Raw genomic sequence first — 13,740 nt, 5'->3', positions numbered from 1 at the left:
TGGAATTGTGACTCTAACATTCAGTGTCCCTTGCTGGAGGGTCAGTGGTCACACCAATGCTGGCGTCCTTTGGCTCGGAACTGTCACATCTAGAGTCACTTATAATTGCCCTAAGTTCCCTTTGAAGTGGGTATTACTATCCTCATTTTACATGTGAGAAAACTGAAATCCCTCATGTGTTATGGTTAGAATGTGTGCTATGGTTAGAGGGGCATTAGTCCCAGCATGGGGGTGGTAGAAGGAAGATTGGGAGTCCAAGAAGGCTTCTTGGAGGAAGAGACCTCTCTGCTAACACCTCAGGATGAATTGGATTTGCCAGCTCAGGATCAGGAGGTGACCAGAAGCAGAGCATTTCCAGGGACTGAATGGAGTTCAGGAAGGCTGGAGCCCAGAGGGGAGAGTAGGGCTTCTCAGGAAATGAAGAAGCACCCATCATTCCTCGTAGACGCCAATTGTGTTGACATTCAGTGTTTCAATGTTGGGAGGATGAGGTGGAGGCATTTCCCCACATCTCAGATAAAGCAATGGGTTTGGTGGAACCAGGAAGCAAGAGAGGGAAATTCTACCCGAGGCCTGGCCTGTGGTGGTGCCAGCCAGATGGTCTGTAAAGTTTTGACTCCGCACTCCCAGATTCTAGAATTATCCAGTGCCTAGGCCTCGAAATGATAATTCGTATTTTAATTTTCGGAAATGTTCAAGAATTTTCCATTAGAAAGTACATTTTATATTTTAAATATTTTCCTTTTTATTAGTCTTTTATGGCTTTATTGATTTTAAATTCACCTTTGTAGTTTAAATAAACACAAGAAAAGGACTATCAACTTAAAATGCAACTTAGCCTGTTACTCTACCCTCAAAATGAGTTTATTCAGAAGAAGTCAAAGAATTGCAATTTGGGATGTGCATGCTATGGTGAATGATAAGCAAATCCAGAAAACATGGAAATAAAGCAGCTTTTATAGAGAAAAAGGGGGATTAGCCAGGGGCTGTTCTAAATGAATGTTCATTGGGTGAAGGTAATAATTCAGGGTGGCAAAGGTTTCTCCTTGGCTGAGCTGTGTGGTGTTTCTCATTGGCTGAGCTGTGGCGTTTCTCCTTGGCTGAGCTGTGGCATTTCTCATTGGCTGAGCTGTGGCATTTCTCCTTGGCTGAGCTGTGGCGTTTCTCATTGTCTGAGGTGTGGCGTTTCACATTGGCAGAGCTGCGGCAATTGTCACTGGCTAAGCTGTGGAGTTTCTCCTTGGCTGAGCTGCGGTGTTTCTCATTGGCTAAGCAGCGGCCTTTCTCATTGGTTGGGTTGTTGCTGGGTGGGGAGAGAAATCTTCCTTCAATAGTATTAAGTGGTTTTTCTTCCTATTGAAGACACAAGCCTACGTCTCTTCCTGTATGATGTAATTGACTATATGATGGGGCATGAGAGCTCCCTCTACAGGCCTTCCCGATTCCAGTTTAGTTAAGGTTTCTTTAATTAACTTCCCATTTTGATCAAGATCTTTCTCCAAAAGCATCGCTGATCAGCCATCAGGTTCTCTGCACATAGTGGTCTTGTCCCTCAGTGCCAGGAATGACCTTTCCTGCTTGTTGTGACCCATGTTGGAGGGAAGGTGCATAGTGCGTGGAAACCATATGGGCGACATTTCAGTAAAAGGGAAGTTTAGAGGGAGAACTCTCAGGCATTTCCCATATAAAGTCTATATTTCTCCAAACTTGTAGGCATTGGAGATCATCTTGAAGTGCTGAGCCATCATCACCTTATTGGGCACATCATCTTTACAGAGGTTCAACAGGCAATAGGTACAGAGCTTCACACAAATATACAGAGTAAGATTAAGAACAATACTATAAGCCTAGTTTGCAGAATGGTTCTAAACCAGGAGCCCAGACCTGAAGATAACCAGCTGAATAAATCAAAAGACAGTGGATTGTTAGGTGCAATTTGTCATAGCCATTGTGCTTGCTGTCTAATCTTATGTAATTGGGTCTCTACTTCCCCAGAGCCATTTATCTGTGTGCACCAGGAGGTGTTCTCCACTGCACAGACACCTCCTTGCTCAGCAAGTAGATAATCAAGGGCTATACAACTATCCAAAACTACCTCAGCCAATGAGTTGTGACTTTTGCTGAGCTGAAACTGTTTTGGCTGTGGAGTTGGCCAACTCTTCTAGTGTCAGGGTGAGATGTCTGATCATTTGTTTGTTGGCAATCACTCTGACCCATGGGAAGAAAGCTCTCCTCATGGATGCAAACCCAGAGTCACTCACACCTCCTGGAAGTTCTCGTTTAAAGCAACTGTGGAGATTCAATGAGAGAGACCAGTGAGAGGGCTCTGTTTGGTTCTGCAGAGAGAACAGGGCAGTGAATATGGCAAGTGCACACTGTCCTTGTATTCCCCAGCTGTGAAGGCAATGAGTTGCCCAAGCATAAAGGCCATTACCAAAACTTCTACATATGAATGTGTAACCAGGTGGTATACATAAGGTTCCCACATAAGTGGGGTATCTATGGACTCATTCATTGGCACAAGGGGTTAACATTATCTAACCAAGTCTTAGACATTATGTTGTTACATACTGAGAGGTTGCCTAAATTTATGGGTCTATCACAAAATTTACAAATGGCCTGGGTTACACTGGCAGCCCCACAGAATTTTTCATACAAATGTTCAAAAGATCTTATTTTCCCACCCCAAGTCTGGGTTAAATTAAAGCAAGGGTACAAATTTAGGTGGGCTTAGCACCCAGACTCAGTAAAAGGGGCCAGCAGAGCAATTTAGACAAACACCACCATCTGGAATCCCAGTGAAATTATTTATAGGATGAACTAAGGGGTCCTTACTGTCTTGGACAGACTGAAGTTTCTGATAGCAAATCCAGCAATCAGAGAGGTTTTCCCTTTTCTCAAAGGATTGGGAAATGTGAACGAGGGCATTGTCCACCCAGGAAAGACAGGGGGAAAATAAAGTAAGAAACAACAGTGGGAAGAGGGTACACAGGCTTGGTCCTGTCATCTGAGGAAAGCTGCCTGCCTCAGATGTCGGCTGCTTCTCTTTCGAGTCGCTTTGATCTGGAGGTCTCCATTGTTTGCTCAGGACCAGATGTCAGGTGGAGCCTTGTTCAGCTGTGAGATATGCACACAAGGCTCAAGTCCCTGAAGTTTGGCTGCCATTTGGGTAATGAGGAGGGTCTAGTATAGTCCCTTCCAAAGAGATTTCAAGGGCAGTAAGATTGGAAACATCAGTTTGGAGTATCATAGCCAGACATTTAAGGAAACAGAAAACTTTAGGATCCAGTCCAGCTTACAGGTGTAACCAAACCTCAAGGACAGTAAATAGGACTAGAATTTAATATCTATAAAGGTACCAATATAATTTCTCTCTCCAAAATAACCCCCATTTTTAAAATAAAGGTAATCTTAGTAAAACTAATCTGTTTGTATACAACTTGGCCTGGTTATTTATATAAATGCAATGAGAATGACCGTAGAAGCTCTTTTTTAAGATTGCTTTGCTGGAAGCTTGTAAGCAAGGCACTAGGTGGATTTTTTCAAGCAGTTCCTTAAAGGTATCTGGTCATGTCTGAGTCTATGTACATCTGTCTTGAATATAACATTCTAGTCAAAGCCTTGGTAATGTAGCCAACATTTCCAATTGTGTTTTTTTACAAGGAGAACAGACCTTCACTGAAGCCCTGCAAATACATACATTGTCATGAAAAGAATACTTGAGTTCCCCAATCTGGAGGGATCAGGTAGAGAGAAAAAGATAAATGTTTCAACCTTATTGCAAAGATACACTTTACCAAATTGCTGTTAGTTTTAGATAACTTAAAAGAGAGGAGAAAAAAGAAGTCCTTTACATTGAAAAGAAAACATTAAAGCAATCAGTCCTCCACTTGAGTTCCAGAAATTCCCACTCAGTTCAGTGTTATGATCTTAAAGTTATCAAAACCTGTATTCCAAAGTACTTGTCAAAGTCTTTTTCATGAATGTCTTTGAAAATGAAACATATTTGTAAAAGTATTAGAGTAAAACAATAAGTGTAACTAACCAAAGACTTTTTAAAAGAAAGGTAATAGGTAAATACTATTGACAAGAAAAATTGGGTATTTTTGTGACATACATTATAGATAGTAACTAGAATTACAGGTAATAACATTATTAAGACATATCATATTTTTAGGAATTTTATACAATTTCTAGAACACTTTTTAGTAACATTCATTCATACAATATAATCTAAAAAGGTTTATTATCGCTTATTCAACCATGCTTCTTATGTAATCTGACCTACCAAATAAGCCTAATTAATGTAATATCTCTCTTTTTATAAGGAAAGGGAACAAATCTTTTGAGATGTTCCACATGCCCTCTGGAAAATCCCAAAGATCAAAAAGATGCGATTTAGAATTTGAATATTTTGGGCTTGTCAAAAATATCGAAAGGTTTGGACACCACCAAATAGGATCACAGATCATTACAAAATAATACTTAAGTATCGATTTGACCAGTCACAATAGCTGGTTTCAAAAGCAAATACAAAAGCTTATATAGTTGTAAGCAAAACTTAACTCCTTCAATACTAAGAAGATTCAGTTCTCTTCAGCAATTAAAGACCTGTTAGAAACAACATAGGAAATTATTTTGACAAAACATTAGCTTCTCCTTAGGACCAAATAATTTTCTTTTCTCTCAACATAATGCATTTTCATTCTGTATACTTTCCTTTACCGAAACACACATCCTACTTTTCTTGCATACATGTTTCTAGTAGCTTTAGTTATATATACTAGAATTCTTAAACTTAGAATCCCCAACTCCTTGTAAAAACTAAGAAGTAAGCAAGTGTGGACTGTATTAGCATTTTGTGGCTTGGTGCACTTAAAATACCTTTTATAAATTTCTAGAAACATGTGCCTTTTTTTTCCATAGAAAATTTCTCAGCATGGCATAAAACATGTTCACTAATAGACTCAAACATCTTTAATTTCTCTGCCATTGGAGGTCAAAAGTACATAACCTATGTTCAGTAATTAATTTTTTAGTATTTTATCTCATTTGGAAAATGATTTAGGTATTCAATCCATTATTTAGTTTAACTTAGTATACACTTTGATTTTATTTACATTTATTTTAATTATTTGCTTTTAACAATCATGCTTGGATTAGACATTCAATAACCAATCATCATCTTAAGTTACTTCCTTTTTGACAAATTTTGTGATAGAGACAGCATGAGCCTACGTGACTAGTGAGCCCAGGCAGAGAGAAAAGTTGCACATTTCCATTACACCCAATACTAACAACTCTGAAGACTTGCCTGTTTTTTTTTTTTATTTACACCAACAACCTTAAGCTAGCTTTTATTTACTACATATTTATTCTAGATCACATAAACTTGAAAAGCATTTGAGTTAGTTTCTATTATATTTCTGAGATTTAGGAATACTTTATTTTTATGTGCTTAGTTTCAAGTCAATTAAACAGAGCTCTTTATAAATCAGTTCTAGCAATACCATCCAGAGGTAGAAAAATATCACATCTCTATAACATACATACACAGACATCAAGACAGACATGAACAGAGATCGCATAGCTTTCACTTTAAAGCTTTTAGCCGTGTCTCAGGTACAAAACTCAAAAGACTAGTTGGACCCAAATTTTATTTCTGGCAGATGGACTAAGGTAAGGTTACTTGTTGAGATGGCCAAAGTCTTTTACTAAAGATTTTTATTTGCATGCTGTAAAGATCCTTTTAGAGTCATTTTGTCTATTATCAAAAGTCTAGAGTAATTGCTATTTAAAGTTTTCTTTCCAGTTGATTTGCTCCAGTTCACTCTGAAGTAGCAATTCGGGCTTTAGCATTTGAATCCTCAGAGTCTCTGAATTTAAAAAGGGCAGGTTCCCACAGAGGGGAGGAGAGGAAGATGGCATCAGGGGTGGAGCCTGGGCTCAAGATCGCTGCCAGACTGAGTTCTGAGCCACAGGAGTCTAGGAAGACAAACAAGACGGCGCCTGAGGCAAAGAAGAAGGGGGAACGAGAACGTGAGGCTTCAGAAGCCATTTTGCTCTTTCTCTGTTTTTTAACTGTTTTGGCTAATTCAGACAAGGTATCTTGTAGTGAGGCGATTTTAGAGCTTTGTGCATATCCAGAAGCCTCCAGGTACCAATGAAAATAGACATACCATTTATTTTGTTTAATTTTAGAGCTGCGGTCTTCCAGTTTGGTTTTAAGAAACGCTAGTGAGGGAAGGTCTAGAGTTCTCCATGATGCCCATTGCAGTTTTGGACTGCTTTTGGTCTGTTTGGCCCACTTGGTTAAAAATGTGCATGTAGCAGGCCCAAAGCTCTTAAACATAAACTCAGCCAGAGTTCCTGAGGAGGGTTTCCCTCAGGACATTTAAATGTCTGGGATCCCATTTCTGAAATTTCCTCTGAAAACCCAAGAAAGTTGCTAGAATCATAGCCCTGATCTCCGAAGGAATCTAAAAACAAAAGAAAGTTACTGGATTCCCAGCTATGATTCCAAAAGGAATCTGAAAACCAAAGAAAAACTCCTAGATTTTCAGCAAGGCTGAGCCCCTAAAGGAACTGTGCTACCTTCAGAAAATACCTGAGTACTCACCAAGGATGATGCCTTGAACCCAAGGATAGCACCTTGACCTAGGAGGACACAGTCCCTCCCCTGAGAGGACAAAGCCTCTCCCAATCCCGAATAAAGGCGGAGAATTACACGCAAGGAAAGTGGAGCTCAGAATGTGCGAGTTGCCAAACTGACAGCAGGCAGCAACTCACGAATGTGATGAGGACAAGGGCTAGGTGTGGGTAGCTCGCTCAATTACGGGGGTTGCTGTCTCTTGGGGTTGCCTCTTTTGGATCCTATTTCTGACACCATAGATGTCAACTTACAATGTAAATTTGCCTGTTATTTTACCCTCAAAATGAGTTGATTCAGGAATAGCCAAAAGAATTGCAATTCGGGATGGGTATGCCATGGCAAACCATGGGCAAATCCAGAAAACAAAGAAGGGGAGCTGCTCTTATAGAGAAAAAGGGCGAAGAGAAGAGCTGCTCCAAATGCAAGTCCACTAGGGGGAAGGGACAGTTCAGGGTGGCAATGGCTTCTCAGTGGCTAAGCTGTGGCATTTCCCATTGGCTGGGCTGTGGGCAGGTGGGGAGAGAAATCTTCCATCAGTAGGAAAGTAGTGTTACCTCCTCTCAGAGATGCAAGTATACCTCTCTTCCGGTTTGGTCTATGTATGACGCGGTGCGAGAGCTCCCCCTACAGGGCTTCCTGACTACAATTTAGATAAGGTTTCTTTTATTAATATCCACGGGACAAATCTCTGAGAAAACTGGATCAGCTGGGAAAACAACAAACAAACTGCAAAAACAACAACACACACAGGTGATTTTGACACTTAGGAGGTGACCAGTAACGCTTTCCATGTGTCCAGCATCGGCCCTAATCCTGAGTGACAAGGGGCTCTCACAAGGAGGCCTTATCACCCCACAGCTGAACTGAGTTCCGCTCCTGTGCCCTCTCCCTGCACCTGCCCCCGTGAGTGCTCAGAGTCCTGGAGGGGCACTGCTTTGCTCTCTGGTTTCTCGAAGTGACTGTTACAATTCTTATTGCTTTTGCTCATGTATTAGCAAAAGATTCTGGAGAATAAACTACAGATAATTTAGAGGCGGAAAAGCAAGGAATCTCCTATTCTGCCCCTCTGCCCATCACTATGCCTCCCCCTCCTTTAGAGAGCAAATGTGAGTGTGAACTACACTCAGGTAGCAGCATCCAGGCATTTGCAGGGAGAGCTGCTGTCAGGACACTTCCTGATTCACATAATTACTGTTTATTCTCCATCAGCTGTGCTTCCCGCCCCCCCACGCCCCACCCCCCAGCTCCTCCTCTCATTCCTCCCTTTAGTTTTGGGCCCAATAGACACTATTAACTTCTACTCATGTCTTTTTCTTTTTTTTTTTTTTAAAGATTTTATTTATTTATTTTTCCCCCCAAAGCCCCAGTAGATAGTTGTGTGTCATAGCTGCACATCCTTCTAGTTGCTGTATGTGGGACGCGGCCTCAGCATGGCCAGAGAAGCAGCGTGTCGGTGCGAGCCCGGGATCCGAACCCGGGTCGCCAGCAGTGGAGCACGCTCACTTAACCACTAAGCCACGGGGCCGGCCCTCATGTCTTTTTCTTGCTCTCGGCTTGAGGAATACACAGGGAGACAGGAGTGGTCCATTGCTCAGCAGGGCAGGGTCATGAGCCTGTAAGAAATGCCGACTGTAAAGAGCTTGGCTGTGCCGGGAGCTGGGGAAGCCATGGGAGGCCTGGTCCAGTAGAGGTTTTGTCATTAACTACTGGGGTGACCTTGAGCAAACCACTAAACTGCTCTGCCTTCTCTGGGCCTGTTTCCTCATCTGTAAAATGAGGACACAAAGTCGATGCTTTGGTAGAGCCCTTCCAGTCTGCAATGCCCTGTGAGCTCCAGAGGGCCTCCTGCCCACTGCTTTTGGAGATCAAGTCAGGATGCCACCCTCGAGAAGGGCAGTCAGGGTTAAATTCACCCCAGTCGCCCAGTCGTATCAATCACAGTGGAACTGCTGCTGCTGATTTTGGTGATTCTGAGTGAAATCGGTCCCATCTGTAGAAAATAATAAGAGCTGGTATTAATGGGATGTTTGCCAGGGGCAGGTACCGTTGTGAGCACTTCAGTTGTGTTACTTCTTCCTCCCTCCCTTCCTGTCTTCTCTCCCTCTCTCTTTCTTAAATAATAACTAGAGATATAGTTCACCTGATCATAAAATTCTCCCTTTTAAACTGTACAACTCAGAGATTTGTAGCATATTTGCAGAGTTGTACAATCCTCACCACAACTCGGTGAAGCATCGTTATCATCCTCACTTTACAAATGAGGACCCTGAGACTCAGAGGGGTTAAGTAACTTGTCCAAGGTCACACAGTGGGAGGTGCAGGATTCAGGCAGCATTGCAATCCAGGCACATTGACTCTGTAGCCCACGCCTTTAACCATTGCTCTACCCTGCCTCCCCTGGACACCCCTTATCTGCATCCTGTACCTCTTCAGAGCCTAAGGGTAACTGACATCTTCAAGTCCCAAGCACGGCCTGCAGCTACTCTCATGATCTGGGCTGTTTTTTTCCCCGCAGGTTTCCTGCTGTCCCATGAGTTTCTTTGACACGACCCCAAGAGGGCGACTCCTGAACTGCTTTGCAGGGGACTTGGATGTGCTGGACCAATTCTTGCCCATTGTTGCTGCACAGTACCTGCTGGTGTTTTTGGTGGTGATCTCCATCCTGGTGGTTGTCAGTGTGCTGTCTCCATACATCCTGCTGACAGGAGTCGGATTAGCCATTGTTTGCTTCATTTATTACCTGTGAGTGGGTTCTTTTCGCTTGTGAATGGAGGGAGAGGCTGGGATCAACTTAGAACTGGGCAGTCCCTGTGGTGGATGGCCCAGGTCAGTCACTCTCATTCTCGATGCAGGATGTTCAAGAGGGCTATCAATGTGTTCAAGAGACTGGAGAACTATAGCCGCTCCCCTTTATTCTCCCACATCCTCACCTCTCTGCATGGCCTGAGCTCCATCCATGTCTATGGGAAAACTGAAGACTTCATCAAGGAGTGAGTGCTTCTGCTGCCATGTGAGGATGATGGGGATGGTGGGGGAGGGGAAGCAGGAAGGTAGGGAAGAGAGCATCTGGGAATAGAGTCATCTTCAGAAGAATCAGAGAGAACACTGCTTTATTCTGTTCATCTCTCTGAGCCTCCAGAACCTCATTTGTAAGATGATGCTTATAAGAATAAATAATGTAAGTGATGTGGAAAATGTCTGTATACCTTAAATACCTGTGGATACTGCATACATGTATTAATATAGTAAATAGTAAGAAGTACTATCATGTCAGCACTTCTTGCAGTGTTTTTTCTTTCGCTTGCAAACAGGTATCTAATTTTAATAAAATGATAGAAGTAATAGCTTTCTAAATAACAGAATTCCCTTCACTATTCATACATTTGCCTTCTAAATGTTTTTTGAAACAAGAAAAATCCTATGATTGTTGCTGAGGCTTAATTGTGTCATATGAACTGATCTACCTGTGTAAAGGTAAATCCAGCATCGTCTGCACTGAACTACAAGAAGCTCATGGTCTGGTGGGAGACAGGAGACACAGACACTCATTTCTGTAATGATTCAGGGTTGAAGGTGATAGACAGCAGAGGAGAGGAGCAGATAAAATGCCATACGAGTTCAGAGGGGAAAGAGGTGCCCTGCAGCTCGGGGGATCAGGGAAGGCTTTGGGGAGGAGGAGGCATCTGAGCTGGCCTTGAAGCCTGGTAAGATTTGGGCATGCGAGGTGGTGTGTGCTCAGTTAACTGGAATGTTAGAGGAATCTGGCACCAGCTCTCCCAGTGGCCTGGGGGAGCACCCGAGGGCTGCGGACACCAGGACTGAGGGATCCTGGAGTGATGCCTGCATTCCGTCAACACTGAGAGCCTACCAGGTGCTCACTGCCCACTGGGATACAGCAGTGAACAGGACAGACAGCCCCGTGCTGAGGTGGATGGGTATTCGGAAGGGGTCACTTCCCTTCTCTCACCCCCAAGTCCTGACATTGGTTCACTCTTACTGGCCCAGTTAGGGTAACTTAGCCATTCTGAACCCATCGTCAAGGTCAGGGGAAGACATGAGCCGACAGGCCTAAGTCCATCAGAGCCTCCTGCTGGATCTGGGCCAGGTCAACTCCGTGGCTGAGAAAGGGGTAGAGAGGAATCCCCCAGGGAGAAGTCGGGTTCTGTTGGTGGGGGTGGGGAGCCAGATGCTGGAGGAAGCAACCAGTAGTGTCCACCCTCGGGAAACCCTGGGTTGGACAAACACAAGTGGTGTTCAGGTTGTCCTTTCTTCTCAGGTTTAAAAGGCTGACTGATGTGCAGAATAACTACCTGCTGATGTTTCTGTCTTCCACGCGATGGGTGGCCTTGAGGCTGGAGCTCATGACCAACCTGATGACCCTGGCTGTGGTCTTGTTCATGGCCTTTGGCATTTCCTCTGCCCCCTATTCCTATAAATCCATGGCTATCAGCCTCGTCCTGCAGGTGAGGCAGCGACTCTCGGACAGTGGGGACTTGGCCTCTGGCCCGTGGCCAGACTCGGGGTCCATGGGACTTTGATTACTCCTTGGATTTGGCCATTTGTGATCTTATGAGCAATGTGCTTGGCCTCCTGTGTCTGCTGCTTTGCTGTTTCCTTGTCACCTCTGAACTGGGAAGTCTGTCTTTAAAGGTATTGAATGGAATCATAGAATATTGGGGTTGAAGGGGAGCCTACAGGCAACAGAGTCCCACCCTCTTATTGTGCAGATGGGGAAACTGAGGCCCAGAGAGGGGAAGGAGTTGTCCGAGCAGACCGAGCATTAGAAGCAGAGCCAGAGCAAGAACATTGACCACTTGGGTGTCTGGGTGTCTTTTCACTTCACTGTTCATTCCTGATTCAGATGTCCAACTTTCCTGAGTTATCTGGGGAGGCTGTTCAAAAGCTGGGCATCCCAGTCCCTCTCCCAGAGCAGGGCTGCTCAGACTTTGAAGTGCGTAAGACTTGGTTTGGGTAGTGTAACTTCACACCCGGCTCTGCCGTTATTCACCGTGCGACTTTGCGGCGATCTGTTACCCTCCTTGTGCCTGGGATTCCTCTTCTGTAAAAGGGAGATGATGAAGGTTCTGAAATCAAGAACTTGTGAGGAGTGTGTGTAAATGTGAGGGTTAATGCACGGTAAACACCTGGAATAGTGCTTGGCCCAGAATAAGCGCTGGACCAATGTTAGCTATTGTTCCTGGCTTACAGGTAGGACACTAGAGCTTTGGAGTGAAGTAACCGCCCGTGTTCCCACAGCTGGCAAGAGACAGGTTTGTCCATAGTGGATACGCTCACTCTCTCTCTGTCCCTCTCTCTGATGCACACACACCCATGAGCACACACACCCACATCACGAGCACACGCACACATGCACAGGGCAGAGTTGCTCCCAAGCCTCCCAGAACTCTGAGAGGCGCCAAACTGGTGTCCTGGGGGACTTGGAGTCACTCAGGCTAGAAACCCCCCTGACTACTGCAGGACGGGTGCCAGGTGGAAAAGTTCAGGTCAAGGCTGTCCTGTGCTGGCACAGCGGCGGGTGGGCAGAGGCTCATCTCTCCAGGGTGCACTGTGTGCACACAGGCTTCTGCTCAAAGGTCTCCCCAGCTTGTTGCACCCCAAGAAACTCATGAGGAACTCCGCCTAGAGGCCTGGCTTTGCTTCAAAATGGCCCTGGGTTCATTCTCTCTTCTCAATGTCTGCTGCTCTGTTCTCCTCTCTACCTTGGGTAACAAACTCCCAGCCTCCCCGTCTGCCCCCCATGCCCCGATCCCCTTCCGATCCACCTTCTACACTCTCAACAGAGTGAATTTTGCTTTTTTCAAAAAAACTTATTTTTTGAGGTCATATTAGTTTATAACATTATGTAAATTCCAGGTGTACACTATTATGTTTCAGCTTCTGCATAGACGGCATCAAATTCGCCACCAGTAGTCTACTTTTCATCTGTCAGCATACATACATGCCCCTTTATCCCTTTTGACCTCCCCTCACCGCTTTCCCATCTGATAACCACCAATCTGTTCTCCTTATCTATGTCTTTCTTTGTCCATCTCCCACATATAAGTGAAATCATATGGTGTTTGTCTTTCTCTGTCTGAGTTATTTCACTTAGCATAATACCCTCAAGGTCCATCCATGTTGTTGCAAATGGCACAATTTTGTCTTTTTTAATGGCTGAGTAGTATTCCATTGTATATATATACCACATCCTCTTTATTCATTCATCAGTCGATGGGCACGTAGGTTGCTTCCATGTCTTGGCTGATGTGAATAATGCTCTGATGAACATAGGGGTGCATATATCTTTTTGAATTATTGATTTCATGTTCTTTGGATAAATACTCACTAGTGGAATAGCTGGATCACATGGTAGTTCTATTTTTAACTTTTTGAGAAATCTCCATACTGTTTCCCATAGTGGCTGCACCAGTTTGCATTCCCACCAGCAGTGTATGAGGGTTCCCTTTTCTCCACACCTTCTCCAACACTTGTTATTTCTTGTTTTTTTAATGATAGCCATTCTGATGGGTGTGAGGTGATATCTCACTGTAGTTGTAGTTTGAATTTCCCTAATAATTAGTGACATTGAACATCTTTCATGTGCCTGTTGGCCATCTGTATAGCTTCCTTGAAAAAAATGTCTGTTTATGTCCCCTGCTCAGTTTTGATCAGGCTGTTCATTTTTTGTTGTTGAGTTGTATGAGTTCTTTATATATTTTGGATATTAACCCCTTATTGGATATATGATTTGCAAACATGTTTTCCCAGTTGGTGGGCTATCTTTTCGTTTTGTTGATGGTTTCCTTTGCCCTGCAGAAGCTTGTTCGTTTGATGTAGTTCCATTTGTTTATTTTTCCTCTTGTTCTCCCTGCCTGAGGGGACATGATGTTCAAAAGATACTGCCAAGACCGATGTCAAAGAGCATACTGCCTATGTTGTCTTCTATTGGTTTTACAGTTTCAGGTCTTATATTCAAGTCTTTAATCCATTTTGAGTTGATGTTTGTGTATGGCGTAAAATAATGGTCTACCTTCGTTCTTTTGCACGTGGCTGTCCAGTTTTCCCAACACCATTTATTGAAGGGACTT

Source organism: Diceros bicornis, chromosome 32 (assembly GCF_020826845.1).
Source record: "Diceros bicornis minor isolate mBicDic1 chromosome 32, mDicBic1.mat.cur, whole genome shotgun sequence".
In the NCBI taxonomy this organism is placed as follows: domain Eukaryota; kingdom Metazoa; phylum Chordata; class Mammalia; order Perissodactyla; family Rhinocerotidae; genus Diceros; species Diceros bicornis.
This window is presented reverse-complemented; position numbering follows the sequence as displayed.